General features: G+C 39.5%; 1 long non-coding RNA gene across 1 annotated transcript; it reads right to left on the reverse strand.

The window, feature by feature from the left end:
• Window positions 1-5037: 5037 nt before the first annotated feature.
• On the reverse strand, window positions 5038-17400 carry LOC309671615. The gene is made up of 3 exons (XR_014269166.1): window positions 17335-17400; window positions 14186-14301; window positions 5038-5392 (listed from the first exon to the last, which is right to left on the reverse strand). It is a non-coding gene; the product is annotated as an uncharacterized lncRNA (long non-coding RNA).
• Window position 17401: the final 1 nt, after the last annotated feature.

Consider the following 17401-nt stretch of genomic DNA (forward strand, 5'->3'; position numbering starts at 1 on the left):
TGATCTGAAATATTTTTCTGTATGTAGTTATGTAGAACAGTAAATGCAAAAGTGTTTATAGAATCTGTACAAAGTAATTTTTAAGCAAAATTCCAAGGCAAATTTATTGCTACGCTGTCGGTTCTTAAGCTTCAACGTGGGCTTTCATATAACGTTTCAACATGTCAAAGGCTGTTAAGATGCAAGTCAGCCTTTGGTCTCTGGCTCTCTAAGCACACTGAGCAGCGCTACCAGTCCACCCAGTACAGCGCTGGCAATGGCAAGTGGCCATGACTGGGGTCCTGTGTATGGTGCAATCACACAGGCACTAAAAGAGTCGGTGGGAATCACTGCTGGTGCCAAACTTGTTGTAAGCTATGTCCCCTACCTGCTTTCTCAACCGTCACACAAGTGGCCCTAATTCCACAGTCTAATGATTCATCTCGGTTTGTTTAGTCCTACTCTATGGAGAACGAACTGGGGGGAAAAAAGTTGCAATCAAAAAAAAAAAAAAACCCAAGGAAAAAGAATAAGCAAGCAAGAAGCAGACAGACAGGGCTGTTGGGGAAGAAAAAGGGCTTTGGTTCTGGGCAACTCGACGTGCTGGAGAAGGAATTTTTGCCTTCCACTTGCGAGGAAGACAGGCAGAAGAGCCATAACGTCAAGTGGTTGGAAGCAGCACCACTCCTTTCCCTTACGCCTCCCTCAGCCCAGCCCGTGACTGACAGGGGTGAGCGAAGTCCTCCCGAAAGAGCCCCCGTATGGATGCCGAGGGTCCCGCTCCCTCCCCGTGGCAGGAGGCCTCTGAACTGGTTTTTCACAGTGACTGACAACTCCTTTCAGCAGTACAACTGAATTCGTGTTCTGCAACATTTTTTTCCCTAAGGACATTCTTTCTTTTTGTTAATACTCTGTATGTATTTGATCTTCTCGCCTCCACGAGACAATCAAACACGGCTTGTCAGCAGTTTATTATCGAAAGAGAATCAGGAAGGGCAGAGAGGGGTCACGTGCACTAGGAAAATATCGGGTTTAGATCAAAAATTACGAGGTCTGACTCTTGGGCAGAGATAAGCTCAATATTTTAAAATCACGGCTTTCTGTAATCAAACCAAACATGAAGCTGACTTGATAATCATGCAAACCATTATTTTTCTTGAACCAGAAACAAATTGTCATGTTGATGCTTTTCTGACTGCTGCAAGAACTGAACCAAAACAGGTTTTTGGTTGCAAGCTAAACGCTACAAATAAAAATAGACAGTTCCCTAGCAGGGACCTATTTAGTATGAGCCTTATTTGCACTTGATAGGAGCTTCAAAGCAATGTCATGTCACAGCCTATTCCCCCCTCTCTCTCTCCTCCTTCCCGCTCGACTCGCAGGCACGTATAGCACAAACTTTCACTCCAACTACATGACATTGAGCTTCTTCACTCTGCGCTACACTGGCAGGGAGAGGTTCCGTGGAGACGTGGCGGAGTCTCCCTCCTTGGAGATGTTCGAAAGCCATCTGGACATGGTGACCGTGCTTCAGCGGGGAGAGGAGTGGACTAGGTGGTCTCCAGAGGTTCCTTCAGACCCGAACCAGTCTGTGATTCTGTCTCAAAGGGCTTATTGCTCATGGAGCAAAAGATTTGTCTGTACAGGAATATTGGCCTGCATAGAGATGTCTACATGGGGATTAAGGGTGAAAAAGTCAGAAACACAGGCTCTACCTTACAACGGCAGAATTGACAATGGCCTCTCACATATATTTCCATGTATGTAATAGAAAGGACTTACCTGTCATTGCAACGGGAGGTTTGATTTTAGAATGATTTAAAAATCTGATCTTGATATATAACTCTAATAAAATCAGCGGAGATATGCAGCTCTGACAGTAATATGTAAAAAATGGCTGACTGTCTCATTTTAAAATACTGATTCGTATTAGTTTTACTTCATCAGATTCACGGAGCTATTCTAGATTTATATCAGTGCAAGCAAGATTAGAAGCAAACTCTATACTTGCAACTTTTATATTTATTATTAAGAAAACTGTGATTCTCAGGCTGATCCATTACTGTTCCAAGCCTCCCAGTCTCATAATATACTTTTGCAGCGAATATATTTTTATGACTCTTAATGCATTTAATAGAAATCTGACCCCCTTACCTAGCCTTATACATTGTCTTCTCCCTGCAGAATGAACATGCCACCACCTGTAATTGGTGTAAGTCCAGACCCCAGTGGTCCACTACGCAAGATTCGGCGAGTTGCCTTTAACCATCGATGGACTTCAACTGCTTTCTCATACAGAGGCAAGGAGTCCTTCACTGGTCCCTGTGACCTAAAACTGCAGTCAGAGGTAGCCATAAGATAGAAGCAGTTAGTGCATTAATTCTTTCCCCACGCCCTATTCTTCTATGGATGAGCAAAAAATTTGGCTCTTGGCAACTGGAAAGCCTGCCAAGGTTCAGTGCTTCAAAGGCAAAAGAATTTTTCTTAATTATTTTGAGTGGTATAAGTAACATCTTCACTTCCATAAATTGTATAGGAGTAAATCTAGAAGCGTTAATTTTCCTGAGCTCTGCCTATGCCTAATTTGTAGCTGCAGTCCTCCTTCACTGTGGCAGTTAGTTCATTAGAGCTTCTCAAAAGTACAAGTGGTCTGCTCTTTCAATTAGGTTACCAAATGTTTAAACAAAAACTAGTGAAATGTTTGCTCTTTGTAGCTAAGATTAATTTTACCTGTAAGGAAATAACCAAATAATTCCTAAATAGTGAAGCTTCCTCCATGCAAATATTTCCTAGCTAATTTCTTCTTTTTACACAAAGGAGTAGAAAAGTAAACTTGCATCACATATGTAATCCTTAGACACTTGAATCGCCTTTGCATTTCTCTTCGTGGCAAAAATCAGACTGAGAGTAGCAAAATAGTATTTTAGAACTAAGTAAATCAGTTTAAAATAATGATTCATGTAATACTGAAGCCTATGCAATTTCTTTTTTTTCAAGGAATTGAAACAGATTGAAACAATTTTAAAAGAAATTGTTTATTATATTGATTTAGCATACCTACTCCTTCTGCCAAAATCTATTGTATGGGGAAAGGGGGGGGGGGGGGGGCGGAGAAAAAGGAGGACTTACAGAATTTGTTATATTATCATTTGAGAAATACTAACTAATATGAGGGCACGGGGATGGATTTTGGCATACGTGTTGACCCAATGCTACGGGTTCAGCACAGTCTAAGTAGCTCAAGAGAATCACTGTGGCTCTGGAGGGGAAAATGTTCCCTCCCTCTTTGTGTAAAGAGAAGTGGTAAAGCCCATCCATACAGATCACTTACAAGTGACTGACTTACAAGCAACGCACGTATATGAAACCCAACAAAGTAATACATTGTATTAAGAAAATTGCATTTGTTTTGCAATATAAATGAATACCAAATCAAACTGTTCGAGATGACTAAACATTAAAATCAACAAATAAAACATGCATAATTTGTATGAGAGAACGTTCAGATGAAAATGATAATCTACTAAACATAGATAATTCACTGAATTATTTCATTATTTGATTTGATTTGATATAATAAGAGCCCAGACTAGAGCCACAGATCCAAATTACTGATAACTAGCTTGAGTTGTTTCAGCTCACGCACGGACTGTCAATGTGTCTCTCAACTCATTTCACACTTGACCTCCTGGAGGGCAGCGGAGCTATATACAAATGTACACTATTCTTGCCGGTCCCTGACTTTGTTAAAAAGAAAAAAAAATGCATCAGAAAATCTATATTGAATTAATACCCGAACAGAAAACCTTATCTCTGAAAGTCTTAAAAAAAAGAAAGAAAGGAAATAAATTCATGAATCGAAAGCTCTGCCTACATAAAGAGTTATAGTGCCTCTTAAGAGTAGCACTCTGATGCATTAATAGTGGAGGCAGGAGCTCAGTTTAACTATCGCTGCAGCTTAAGGTACACAATTACATTCTTCAGCGTCGACATTTTCACCTTGATAAGCATAATAATGCCATGCAGATGCAGACTAAAACCCATAATTTCAGCACTCTGCTTCTACTCACGTTGATTATAATAAGGTACGGCACTGAAGCATGCACGATCCTACATTTAATTGTCAGCATAGCCCTTCATTTAAACAAGAAGTTAGTTAACAGTATGCCTTCTACGGCGAATGTGGGAGGCATCGCAAATAGCTGTGGCTAAACAGAGAAAGTAAAATGCGCCGCTAAAAACGTGTGCAAAAAGCTGCTGGTGGCTTAAATTCACCTTCAGTTTCTCTGTGGATGTCGATGCAAACTGGAAACAAAATATGACGTGTTTATATTTGCAAGGAAGGGCCTGCTTTTTTCTTTCCCTTTTTTTTTTTTTTTTTATTATTTTAAACTAGGAGAAGTTTCCCTGCAGTTAGCTTTACGTCAACAAAAAGCAGTAAGCCAGATGATGACAGTGAAGGACAGATTCTGGTATGCATAGCAAGGAGTGAAAAAAGACCTGAACATAATAAACATACGTAAGTTCGAAAAGTGAATATAGAATATTAAAACTTAGCGTAGGAAAATCACACAAGACAAGAATGTCGTACGTCGCTTTTTGTTTACTAAGTCACTTCTGGGAGGAAGAGAAAAACAACATATAGCAAACAGAAAACTTGATTTAAACTAGGACAGTAGTCATACTTATACATACATATATTTCATTCATACATATATGTACGTATATAAATCTATTGGTTGAGAAACATCTCACTGGTAAAACACAGATACAAAATACAATTAAAAAAATACAAAAATCCTTTCTGAAAGATATAATTTATTAGATCTTTTAACCTATGCTGTATTGTTGCTTGATTCTTGAAGTAGTAGCAGTTTGGGGGGGGAATGAACCCCAAACTTGAAACAGAATAGCATCGTTTACAGCACCACAGAATTATCTCTTATGTAGCCATAACGCCCTGGTAATGTATTCTGATCGCATGAAAAGGAGAGAAGCCTCTCAAAAATGCATCATTTTGAAAAGGCAGGTTCTTTGCCCTGGCTTATTAAATGCCCCGTTCTATTTTCTGGGCGTAACTGACAATCGAGACACTACTTGTTACATGCGCTTTGTCAGATGACATATCCAAAGAGTTGCAGAGGTTCCGGTGGCTCCTCGTTTTCTCCCTCCAAATCGAGGAGTTACCTCGCGATTGGCAGTGGAGAGAAAGACAGCATATGTCCGAGGCAGAGCCGGGAAGCTGGTGGGAGCTCTGGCAAGACGTCGGGTAGGTTCTGTGCCTGGCTCACTGTCAGACCACGCTTTCTGTTAACCAAAGATAATGGCAGCCCCAAACTCGGCTCGGCAGCATCTGGCTCTAGACGGACCGGTTTATTTTGTTGGAAATTTCATGCTGTTGCCGTTCTGTTCTCTGTCAGAAAGCAAAAAAAAAAAAAAAGAACAACTGTAGACTCTCTGGGATACGCAGGTAGTCTGACAAGATGCTTCTTCATCAGTGTGGCAGGAAAGCTATAAATTATTGCACTGGGTTATATATAATATAAGCTTATGCAAAAGTAACTACGCTAACTTTATTAGCCTATAAGCTTGTAGTAAATACAGACTTCAAAGCAACTACTGCAGCAGATTTCTGCACGCTTTTTGCCTATTTATTTCCAGCTCAGTCTCAGACCTAAGCGGGTACAATACTTCTGGGTCAGACCTCTGCCTCGGATTGTTGACGGATGCAATTCATAAACTCGCGATCAGTTGAGGTTTTGTTAAAATGGCTCTTTTTATCCTTTTGTATAAATGAAATAGGAACTCACCAGCTTCAGTTAAATTTTGTGGAAATAGGTAGAATTGGGAGGAAAGCCTTTGTAAGAGCTCATGGAATGCAGGAGTGGTGCTGAGGAGCGCTGTGCGGAATTCAGAGGCAGACGGACAGTAGACAGGGCAGCGCAGAGATGGATGTTTTTCTCCCACGTCCCTTCTGTTCCTTGTTCACATTTCGTCAGAGGAGCCCAGGCATTTCTCTTAGCCACGTCAGTTATTAGTGGCACCGAAACTGGAAGGGGTGACACAGGCCACCACGCTCTTTCTTCAGCTACAGCCCCTGCTCCTGTTTTAGGAAGGCTGTGCTGCTGGCCACAGGCAAAGAAACAAACTTAACCAGCTTTTATGGAGACGCTACACTATGTAGCACTAGATGGCCTACAGGAGAGCTGGGGAAGGACTTTATACTCGGGCATGTAGCGATAGGATGAGGGGGGACGGCTTTAAACTGGAAGAGGGCAGGTTCAGATTGAACATTAGGAAGAAGTTTTTCACTGTGAGGGTGGTGAGGCACCGGAACAAGTTGCCCAGAGAGGTTGTTGAGACCCCATCCCCGGAGATGTTCAAGGCCAGGCTGGACGTGGCCTTGGGCAACCTGGTCTAGTGGGAGGTGCCCCTGCCTATGGCAGGGGGGTTGGAACTCGATGATCTTCGAGGTCCTTTCCAATCCAAACCATTCTATGATTCTACGTTGTCAATAAAAGACATTTGCCATAGTAAGTGACTTGCAAGATCCTTCCTCTGATGAATGTGCTTCTCGGTGGGCCAGAGTGCAGAGGTGGCTGCAGCATAAAACAGCTGGATGGCAAATCTTCTCCTAATGGCGAATAATATGATGTTGGTGGTAGGGCTTGCAATTAATTTAAAAAGCGCACCATAAATTACATGCTCATAGTTCTGAAGTGAAGTGTAGTGCAATTCAAATGTTGGGGGCTGTAAACTTCTTGAGCTTTAATTAACCACTACATTCATTTAAAGACAGAAAACAAGAAAAGGGAAATAATATTTCTTTCATGGGAGAAGACAGTTGAATGTGTTTAGATGAATCTTTTAATATCTGTCAACAAATGATTACCAGATCTCAGAGGCAAAAATCATCTAATTGGCCCTTAGCATTTAGAAGCAGTTGAGTGATTGGGAGGATACTGTTACATAAATATTGTCACATATTATCTTATCTTAATAACTGAATTATATAGAATTTATATGACAAATTAAATTGAAGGCAACATGCATAACCATTTATTATTCAGAACGCGAGGTGAAATGAGACAACAACTAATCCCCACAACAAACAGCGCTTTTTGTACATTAATACTGATAAACTGAAGTAGTCAGGCTAAATTGTGCCTAGCCTTGACTATATAAGCCAACTGGCACCTCTGAGGTTGTCCTGATATACCACAGGAGAGAGCTTCTTCGGTGATTTCATTACTTCTACATTAATTTTGCAGCACGTTTTGTATTTCCATTATGCTCAGAATTATGCAAAGACGATGTTTACTGCTTCATGTGAAGTTACCTTTCAAAACTAATGATAAAATTGATGTCGGAGGGGGAACACATATGACAGCCTTCTCCTCAAAATCTTGCTAAGATTCCTTCGCAGGATACTGTAAAATCAATAGAACACCATTATCATAATGCAACCATTTTCTGTGCATTCTTCCTGTGGCCGGTCGGCTCACTTTCCCCTTAGGATTCTATCCTCCTCCTCCGCTTCACTGCTGCTGTGACCGCATTTTGCTGTGCTCTAACGTGGGCGAGATGGAACTGCCTTCTCCAAGTGCACCTCTTCCCCTGTTGGCTATCACAGAGCCCAAATAAGTTGTCTGGGTTAGATCATCTAATGCAGAGGTTAACTCCGAGGTCACACCAGCCTTACAAATCATTACATTAAAAAAGGTCACCTGACCGGTATCGTGTCGTAGTTTCTCACACCTGACAGAGTTTTTATTTGAGATCCTACATTAGGTAGTGAAATTCTACTTTCTTTCATGCCCTTCTTGGGTTTGCTTCCTTTCTTCCCCTTCTATGTACAGATGGATGTCTTCATCTATAAATATACAAGCCCCATACAGAAAAAATTATGTTCCTACAATGCTTGGCGGTGGGGGGAGGTGTTCTGGAAACACCACGATCACGAAACCGGTTCAACCTCTTGTTGTTTCAGGGTTTGCCCTCACAAGCCTGAACTGAGGTGCTTTTGGTTTTTTTTTTCAAATCTAGAATTAGTAGGTCAGATCCTGATGTTGTTTAGACATACAACTTATATGAGCTCAGTCTGAATTGCAGAGCCATATGTGGCATAGACTTATTAAATTTAGATGTGGTATTCCCAAATGGTTCCTTCATTGCTGTCTGTGTGCAGAAATTGGCCTAATTTTCTTCTCGCTGGTTCCGCAGTAACAGAAAAGTATCTTCATTGACACTGGCGTAATGCTAACGTAAATAAGATCAGTACTGGGCTAACTGCCTCTTTTATGGTGTGAAGAAAACCAGATTGCATTTCTACTTGATTTTTAGAGGGAAAAAAAAAAGGTCAGATTCAGAATCTACCATTTCTTCTTGTTGTCCAAAGATTAATTCCTTACGTTATTAATTGTAAAGGCAGTGTCTCTGGATAACAGTTGATATTTGAGCTCATATGGGTTCTTGGAAGAAAGGGACCCATTTAGAACTGAGTCTTAATAGTGAATTAGAAAATGGGAATCATAGATGTCATCCTTTGAACACGAAGCTATAAACTAATATTTAAGATCAAATATAATTTGATTTGGATTTGCTTATGTTATCATGATAATATTCTACTAAATTAGGATAATTAATAAAAATTATAGAAATATGTATGAATATATAAATAAGTTTGCTTGTTTCTAGGTCTTTTAGTTTTCCTCAGAGTATATAACTTGTTTTTAAATAGCTCATGTGTTTTCCACATGATTATTTTCCCATTCCTGCAAAAAAATTACTTAAATATATGATCCATTATGTTCTAATGTAAGTATAAATTCATACATATATAAATACACAGAACATACCGTACAATCTGAAATTCATATTTGTGGGGTAAAAAAATATCTACCACATGTTCAAAACAAAGTTAACATTCATAATGGAAAACAAAAAGGTTGTTTTCCCAAAAGTATCTGGTGAAAGGTAGAATTGCATACAAGCAGTAGTATCTGTTTACAAAATTTAGAAAACTTGACCTTATCATGTATTTTGGTTTCGGTAGAGAAAGTGAGAGAACATCCTGTTTTTAAAAAATTGTGAGATTACTGAGGGTCCCAGGGGCAAAGTTAAGGGATTGCTAATGAAATGCAATACGCTGCCTTCCTCTTCCTCTGGTTCAGGTCTGTATCCTGGTGTTTAGGACTGGGAACAAAGCAGCAGTATCAGTAATCAGTGGCACCAGTTACAAGTCACATTCTTGTATTATCTGTCCCTGGTCTTCCTTAATCCATTTAATTTGCAAGTAAGGCTGTCTGGAATGAAAGTAAGTCTGTTTTGAGGCTATGTGGTTAATGGCTATTTGCATACAATAACCTGACTTGAACTGCTGCCGGTGTAAGTCCTGGTCCGAGTATCAGGCTGGGGCTCGGGCTCTTTCCAACCAACATTTTTACGATTCTTCCTGAGTGTCTCATGAGCCCAGCTGATCGTGAGAGGAGGTGCCATGAAAGTAACAGAAATACCGTAACTGCTAATATGATAGGAACAGATACAGCTGCAAATTTCACTTTCCCCCTGCTGAAACAGTTTGTGTAGATGTCAGATACAGAGGTTCAAGGGGTCTGGATTTTCTACTATAGCTAACGCTAGAAAACACAGTCAAAATTGGGAAGTTAGAAATATGCTGCTGCTGCTGTTTGCAAAATAAATATTTTACTCAAAATGTATCTTAAAGGTGAAATCCCCCAACACAGAGTTCCTGAAAAATAATCAATAACATTTCCTTCTCAAAACGTTGTAAAACAAATCGCAAACATCAAAACATTCTACACTGAAGAAAAACAGGTCAACTGCAATAGTGTTGCAATGCATAAGAAATTCAGTGAGGTATCCCTTTCTTCATAGAGTCAGTACTGTCTTAATCCAAAAAAAAAAAAAAATATGTCTTGAAATGGATGTTCGTCATTGCCTCCCAAACCCCACCGGGCACTTGATATGCAGTTCGTAATTTTCTAGAGCAGAAGGGATAAAATCAAAACTGAAGTGAGTCACAAATCTTAATTGAATTTTTTTAATAGCGTAATTTTCGACAGCGATTATTTCATGCTTTCAAATTAATTTGAATATAGCTGAGTTTATGTTTCTACTTTAACCCTCTTTACATTCATTTTTCAGCACATTTGTGATGTTGGTACAAGTATACCAAAGAGATGTGAGCATGGGTTTGTTTGGGTTTTTTATTTTCCATATTAGCTGTTTAATTGTTTGATTTCTGCATCTATCAATAAATGTGCCAAAGCTGCTATTATGCTAATTCAGAACGCTGTTGTTTTTTTTTTCTCTGGGTTATTTTGATAAGGAGGAAAATGTTAACCAACTGTTGTAGGAGGAGGGAAAATAAAACAGAAAAGGCCCATATGAACATGAAATAATTTTTCTACTGCCTGAATTCTGAGTAGTGTTTAACTGAGTCACAGATGTTTGTATCTACTTTCAGATGAGTGTGTGATGCAGAGTATTGCTGAGAGAATGAACTCCCAGTACAAGCGCCTTGGGTCCACAGATAGTTGACAACACTCTTCCAATCTTTATGACAGCATCTTTAGTAGTAGTTTTATATACCCCCAGAAAGATATTTCTGGAGAAAATTCAATTTGATCTTCTTTAAAAATTTTCATATCAGCACATAATAGGGGCACAGAGAACAGTATTCATTTGACGAGAGAGAATTGCCCCGTGTGTTACTGCATTTCGGCTAGTCTGTTAAACCTGCCATAGGAGTACATGAAATAAAAAAAAAAAAAAAGCATATTTAAGGTAAGATTCAGCACATCATAAAATAGATACCTGAAATCAGTCAGATGATCCGCACCCTAAGAGAGTCTTCATTGACTATAAATTGAGGATGACAAGCTCAGCTGTAACGTCTGCCGTGCGGGCAGCTAAGCTTAGGTGAGATTAAGTCATCCTCACGACACAAATTTTGCCCGTAAGTCTTTGGATCGCTTTGCTTTGGATGATCGCTTTTGCTGAACGCGGAGACTTGAAGGCACGATTGCCCATAAAATGGGGGCATACGCAATTATGTATTATGCTAAAACACACCGCAATGAGTTGGGGCGAGCATGATACCAGGATATTTTAATACGCTCCTCCTAAGGCAGTAGCCACCTTCCCAGGAACGCACCAACCCTCAGCCTCGGTGAGCAGCCACCTCGCTCCCCTCCGCTTCTTCCCTTAGCATTCATATGTCTCGTTGCGTCTGTGCCTTTTTTCTCCCAACCTTTCTCCCCTTCTCCGGAGATTTTCAAGACCCGCCTGGATGCAGTCCTGAGTAACGTGCTCTAGGCAGTCCCGCTTTGGCAGGGGAGTTGGACTAGATGATCTCTAGAGGTCTCTTCCAACTCTGAAAATTCCATGATTCCGTGATTCCGTAACCTTTGATGATTTCATGTCTTCGTTTTAAACTGTGACAAACTATTATCAAATCACAAAATTGCCTCCGTGTTCTCTCTCTCCAATGTACTTTCATTAAAACTACAGCATGCAGAACTGACTTTGGGACAGAAGAAGGAAGAATCTGTAAAATGTCCTTTTTTCAGCGTTTCTTTTTTACCTTAAAAAATGCATTTTGTCTAATCAGCCGTTCTATATGCACTTCAGGATTCAGAGTTTTTCTCCTTCTCTTTTAACTTCTCCAAACATTGCTGCTGTCTCTGTCTTAGCAGATCTGCATAGGTGTGAAATAGTGACTGTTCAGTTATTACCCCCATAACATTAATTTTGGATATTCTAAACCTTGGCCTGTTGTAATACAGCTGAGCTCTTTGACCTAGTTTCCTGTTTATTGCAGCTTAATTATTACACTGCTCACTAACCAGACAGTTAACACGGTTTCAATTCATTTTTCAGGTATTAAGATTGCTTGCAACAGAATTAAGCTAAAATTAAATAGTAGTAACTCAATTTTTGCTTCCAGTCATTTGGGAGGGGTTTTTTTTTGATAATTCATTAAGAATTAAATTATGTTTATTTGTTCAAAACATCCCACTGGCCTTTAATATCTTGAAAGATATTAATAATTTAATATCTTACCCTCACCTCCAGAGAACGAGTCCTTATTTTATGTGAATTTCTCCTACTATTCTTTAAAACATGGAAGATACAGTCACTTTCTTCTGCCCATTTTTCTCTCAATTCCAATGAAGGAAGCTGAATTTTGGTTTTGGAGAAGGGACTTGTGCTAAATTACTATCAGAGAAATGCAATGTGCACATTAGTAAGTGACAAATCTTGGAAAAAGTTAGATAAATCAGATATTCAAGCTTTGCCTCGTTGGTTTTTCCTTTAACGAACCCAATTCTCAGTTATTTCAAATTTCCATGCCGAAGGCTTTTGGCCTCCGCTTCAGTTTATTAGTTATTCATGAAATTTGGATAAAGTTATATGTTCAGACTTTAAAACAGGTTAAGATCATGTGCTACAGTCCTTGTCATGCAGCTGTTGTTTGGTTTTGTGGTTGTTTTTTGGTTTTTTTTTTTCAAATGGCACAATTTGTCAGGTATTACTCAGAGATTGAGACAGACAGATGTTCAGGAACATGCCACGTGTGTATTCAGTCCTTTCTAATTTTTAGAATTACTTTATTTAACACATCGTCCGGTTATAGTCAGAGCTATGAAAACATTTTTATTTCCTTCCAGTAGTTGCTCTTGATTTCCTTTCTTCTGTTACATTTTTCTTCTCTTGACTTTATGTCCTCAGTGCCCTGCCTTGCCTTCCCCTCCATCTCCTTGTTCGCTTTTTCTTTCAATCAGTTACGTTTCTCCCACGGCGTTGTGGAAAGCACTCTTTGTTCTACACTGAGATTTGCTTTTTTGCCTTTCGACATAAACATTCGCTTTAACTCGCACATAGGCATTGTCATTTACTCTTCTTTTTTCACGCTAACGAATGCTGAGATGGTCACTGTCCATGTACGCAGACACTCAGACGCTGGCTGCCATCCTCACCTGTTCACTGGGAGAGCAAAATGTTTCCTTATTTTCCTGCTCGAGAACAGAAGAGGGTTGCTAAGTCAGTCCCTATCCTGGGACAAAGGTACCGACTACGGCTCCCTGTGCCCGAGCTGCTGTCGGATGCTCGGGGCAGAAACGCCAGTTTAGGACCAGTCTGACTTCTTGGTTCTCCTGGAGGTCACCACAAAGCCCATCCATCCCAGCCAAGGCAGCCAGGCCTGTTTAGCGTGACACGTGCTCTTACCGCCAGGTGTTCTCTCAAGAAACTGGTGGCACACGAGGTATGAATTTGTTTCTCCAGTTGTGTTGGAAGATCGATAAATTACAGTAGAGGTACTGGCAGTCTGGAATCAGTAACACCTTAAACTGGCATAGCTGTTTCTTCGGTAGTGTAATAAAACTTTGATTAGGAAGATTTCCAGTCATAAATTTACCACGGCCTATTCAAGCTAAAGGAATAAAACAGAGCTTTTTTAAAATACGTCCGTTCAAAGGTAGGCATATTTTATTTTGGTAAGAACTGAAAAAGAGCCGGCACCTTCCTCTTCTCTTTTTGCATTATTATGCCTATATTTAAATAACGGTTTGATTGAGTGATTGCCTATTACTCCTACCTCCAAGGTAACTACAAAAAGGTCCTTCAGAAAACAAAAGTTCTACTATGTCAGACACATGTAAAACATAACAAGATACATAGATGCGCCCACTTCCTAATGCAGCTTTTCGGACTATTGCCTAAAGGACAAATATTTACATGCACTACAAAGAAAAAGTTTATACACCGTTTGACTTAGCAAAGCCGAAATAATATATAGCATGACATGTATGTGATCAAAATTTGTTGTACAAGGCATAACTTGGCAGCAAAAGTAAAAACTCAGTAAAACCATCAGGCTATACGCAACTGCTTCTTTTCCTGTATATGGTCCCATGTTTTTTTCCAGGACCAACCACCACCGTCCCCTGCATCCTCCTCCATTTCCCTGCCGCCCTCCCTCCCTCCGCCTACCCCCACATCTCACTTTTCTCCTGACGTACGTATTAACGCCCGCAAGGAATTTGCACTTTAGATTTGTCAAGGAGCACTTACCAGCTCTCTCTGAGAAGGAGAAGCAGCGCTGTCCTTCACTGTCCTGCGGGACAGGAGAACGGCAGGTAGTTTAAGAGAACAAACCAAAGATATCAAGTCACAGTACCTGTTGTAATTGGAGGCAAGGCTGCCTAGCTAGTCCTTGGCTCGCTAAGCAGAAGGCGGTGGCCAGCTTGCTTGTCGCAGGTACACCGGGTTGCCGTACACCAGCTGGAACCATCCCTAAGAAAGTAAATAATTGCGTCCGTAAGGTTATTTGGGAACTTTAAACGCTAAGATTTCAGATCTCTCATGTGAGCACAGATGGAAACAATGCTGTCGCTGCAAAGGTTGCCATTAGAAACAGATTGAGCCCGATAATCAGACTGGACTACTAATGGCTACAAGCACACTTTGCCTAACCAGTACTGGCAGGATGCTTTCCTTACAGTGATAAATGTACAAGCTGTGACTTGCATTTCATTTTCACCCTTGGCAGGCTAAAATAGTCTGTTAATGAATGAAGACATCTTTAAGCATGCAGTTGTACGCCAACAGCAGTTGGTAATCCTCCATATCCATCTTCTTTCATTCCATTTACAATTCCACTTGCAATCAAGCAACGAATAAGCTACTGATGCTTGGCCAGCAATACCCACATGACCTTAGAAAGTGTTTGAAATCTGCAAAAAAGCAGAATATGCTTGTCACTAGTATTGCTTACATTTTCACTTCAGCGTGCAGACAAGCAGTGCATTTGAAAGTCATTCTGAAAATAAACTGCAGCAAACCCAATCAAAACTTTTATTATTAAACATGACATACAAAAAAAAGCCTTTCGGAAATGGCTATTAAGAGTAACATTCAGCATGAGATGTTTCTGACATAGCACATAACAGAGTACATAAAAAACAATAACATAATTTCAGTAAAAGCCAGAGATTTATTTTATCATGGTATTGCCACTAAAGAGGCTGAATTCCACAGAAAGCTGGAAACCTTTGGTTGTATAATTCTCGATATCAAAGATAAATCTGTTTTTCTTATTTTGTCTTAAGGAGAAAGCAAATCAGAGCAAATAAAGATATACTAAATTTCAGTACTCAGTCACCGTCTGCATAATATACTTTCTCTCTTCCTTAGGCACATATAATCACTGTGGGTAAAAATAAAAGTATTTCCCCATTCCTTCTTTTGCGTTGAAGGAACTGACCTGCTGTCAGTCATTGAAAAGTCAGCTGTTTTCTGAACAGACGAAATAATTTAGTAGTAATTACTGCTGCTTCTCATCTTACATCACAACTCAATTTCAACACCTTTCTTATCGTTTTATTATTTCTCCCCTTTTTATAATTAAATCAATTAAATAACGAAGAGTAAATAATTATTGTTTTTCTAGCTCTTTATGATCTCCTTTGAAACTTCTACAACCCTACCGTCACCAAAGAACCACCTTAAGTGATATTGCAAAGTTCACTTCACCTTGCATTTGCACTGCAGTACTTAGTTTAACTGAAACACTCGGAGCACCTAAAAACATTACGGAAAAGCTTACAGCACGTGAAGAGATCTCTTTCAACCCACATCAGATAACCAGCAATGAGAAAAACCTCCTCACCTCTTCAAACCTCCATGACAGAGAAGACTTAAGGCAAATCAACACCTGGTCCTTAAAAGTCAATACTGCAGGGATCGGGTACACTTGCAACGCAAATTTGTTGTTTGGAGGTAGATTTTAGTCTGCGTTATAAAACCACAATCTATGCTAAGAATTTTTAAAACATCTTTATCCTAACAGGCCACTTAGAGGTCATATAAGTCATGTACATTCTGCGAATTTGAAATTTCATATACAGTTTATCTGATGTTTATTGTGGTCTAATACCATTATTTATCACCTTCAAGATGAGCAATGTGTTAAGTGCGTATGATCAAGTGTTTACTTAAACTGTCAGATAAAATAATTAAGCCCACAGTGAAAGGAAGAAGTCTACCAAACTGTTCGCTAAATTACTCAATATATCTCTGACTAACTTTTATTGCACTTCTAATAAATAGCATTATTTTAACTGCAACATCTTCTAAGTATGAGCAAGTAACTAACTACTATATAATACCTTGAGCCAGAGAGATATATCCTGCAAGCCACTTGATGAAAATCAGCAAAAGCACGAATAACCAAGCTTAAAAATAAAAATTATGGATCAACCAGAACTCTGATTTACACAAACCCAAATTGAACTATTTTTAAAGGTTAGAGCCAGTTCAGAAAAGAGCTGTTAGGCCCTACGTCTGTCCTTTGTTCATGAGCTTCAGCAAATCTGAACAGATTTCTTATCTGCTAGATGTTTGTTTCTCCCCTCCGCAGTCTTATAACAAGGATAAGGTTTTGCCCAACTTCTTTCTCTTCCCAATTGTCTTTCAGATAACGATTACATGGAATCAGTAAAAAGACCACTAGCTTTATTTCCCCCTCCTTCTCGCTTGCCAGCAAAATGTGTAAATTTTCCAAAAACATACTTTAATATTTTCTGTAGATGGATAGAAACTGTTACAGATTAAGTTACCACTTCATCCACCACACAGCTAAGAGAAACAGCATCTTTATAACTTAACCTCCCTTGGACAAGATTTCCGATCAGTCCTCAAAATGGAAAATTTTGCCATAATTGGAAGTTTTGGCTTGATAAAGCAGTGGTTTTGTATCCAGCTGAAGAATAAGGTTCAGTGCCAAAGCGAGGAGCTCTCACAGCACTACTCAAAGCTATAGGCAATAACCTGAGCTGTTGATTTGTTCAGAATTGCTTTTTGTAAAAACGAATGAGACAGAAAAGAAGGATTTTTTTTTTCTTCTCGTTATCATTCAGATTCTTTCTAGTTTCCCTAAGCTAGGTGGGAGATTTAGTAAATCCATTGATTCATTACGCTGCTGAGAAGACACATTCTGCTGCATTCAACGACTCTTAAAGTTTTGATCCAGATTCGTGGGGATACTGAGGAGGTACTGATGGGGGAGAGACAGAGAAGGAGAGAGGGGGAAAGGAGAAGGGAGAGAGGGAGAACTCACTAGGATGTAAAAAAATAATTAATTTGAATCAATAGAAATAATAATAACAATGAAACTTTGGCAAATATATCAGTCGAAGTGGGTTCTAAGGAAAAGTATATACCTCTCAATTTTTTGGTGCATGGCTCTGACCGTGGCTGTATAAAAACATTTTTGTTCTACAAAAGAGAATGTTTGGATTTTTTTACTATATAGCTTCTGCAACTTACTGATAAAAAGCTGTCCATCAAAAGGGTCGATGACGCGGACGTATCTCACTGACGAGCTATTAACAAC

The sequence above is a fragment of the Vanellus vanellus genome, assembly GCF_965231255.1.
Source record: "Vanellus vanellus genome assembly, chromosome: 4".
NCBI classification, from domain to species: Eukaryota; Metazoa; Chordata; class Aves; order Charadriiformes; family Charadriidae; genus Vanellus; species Vanellus vanellus.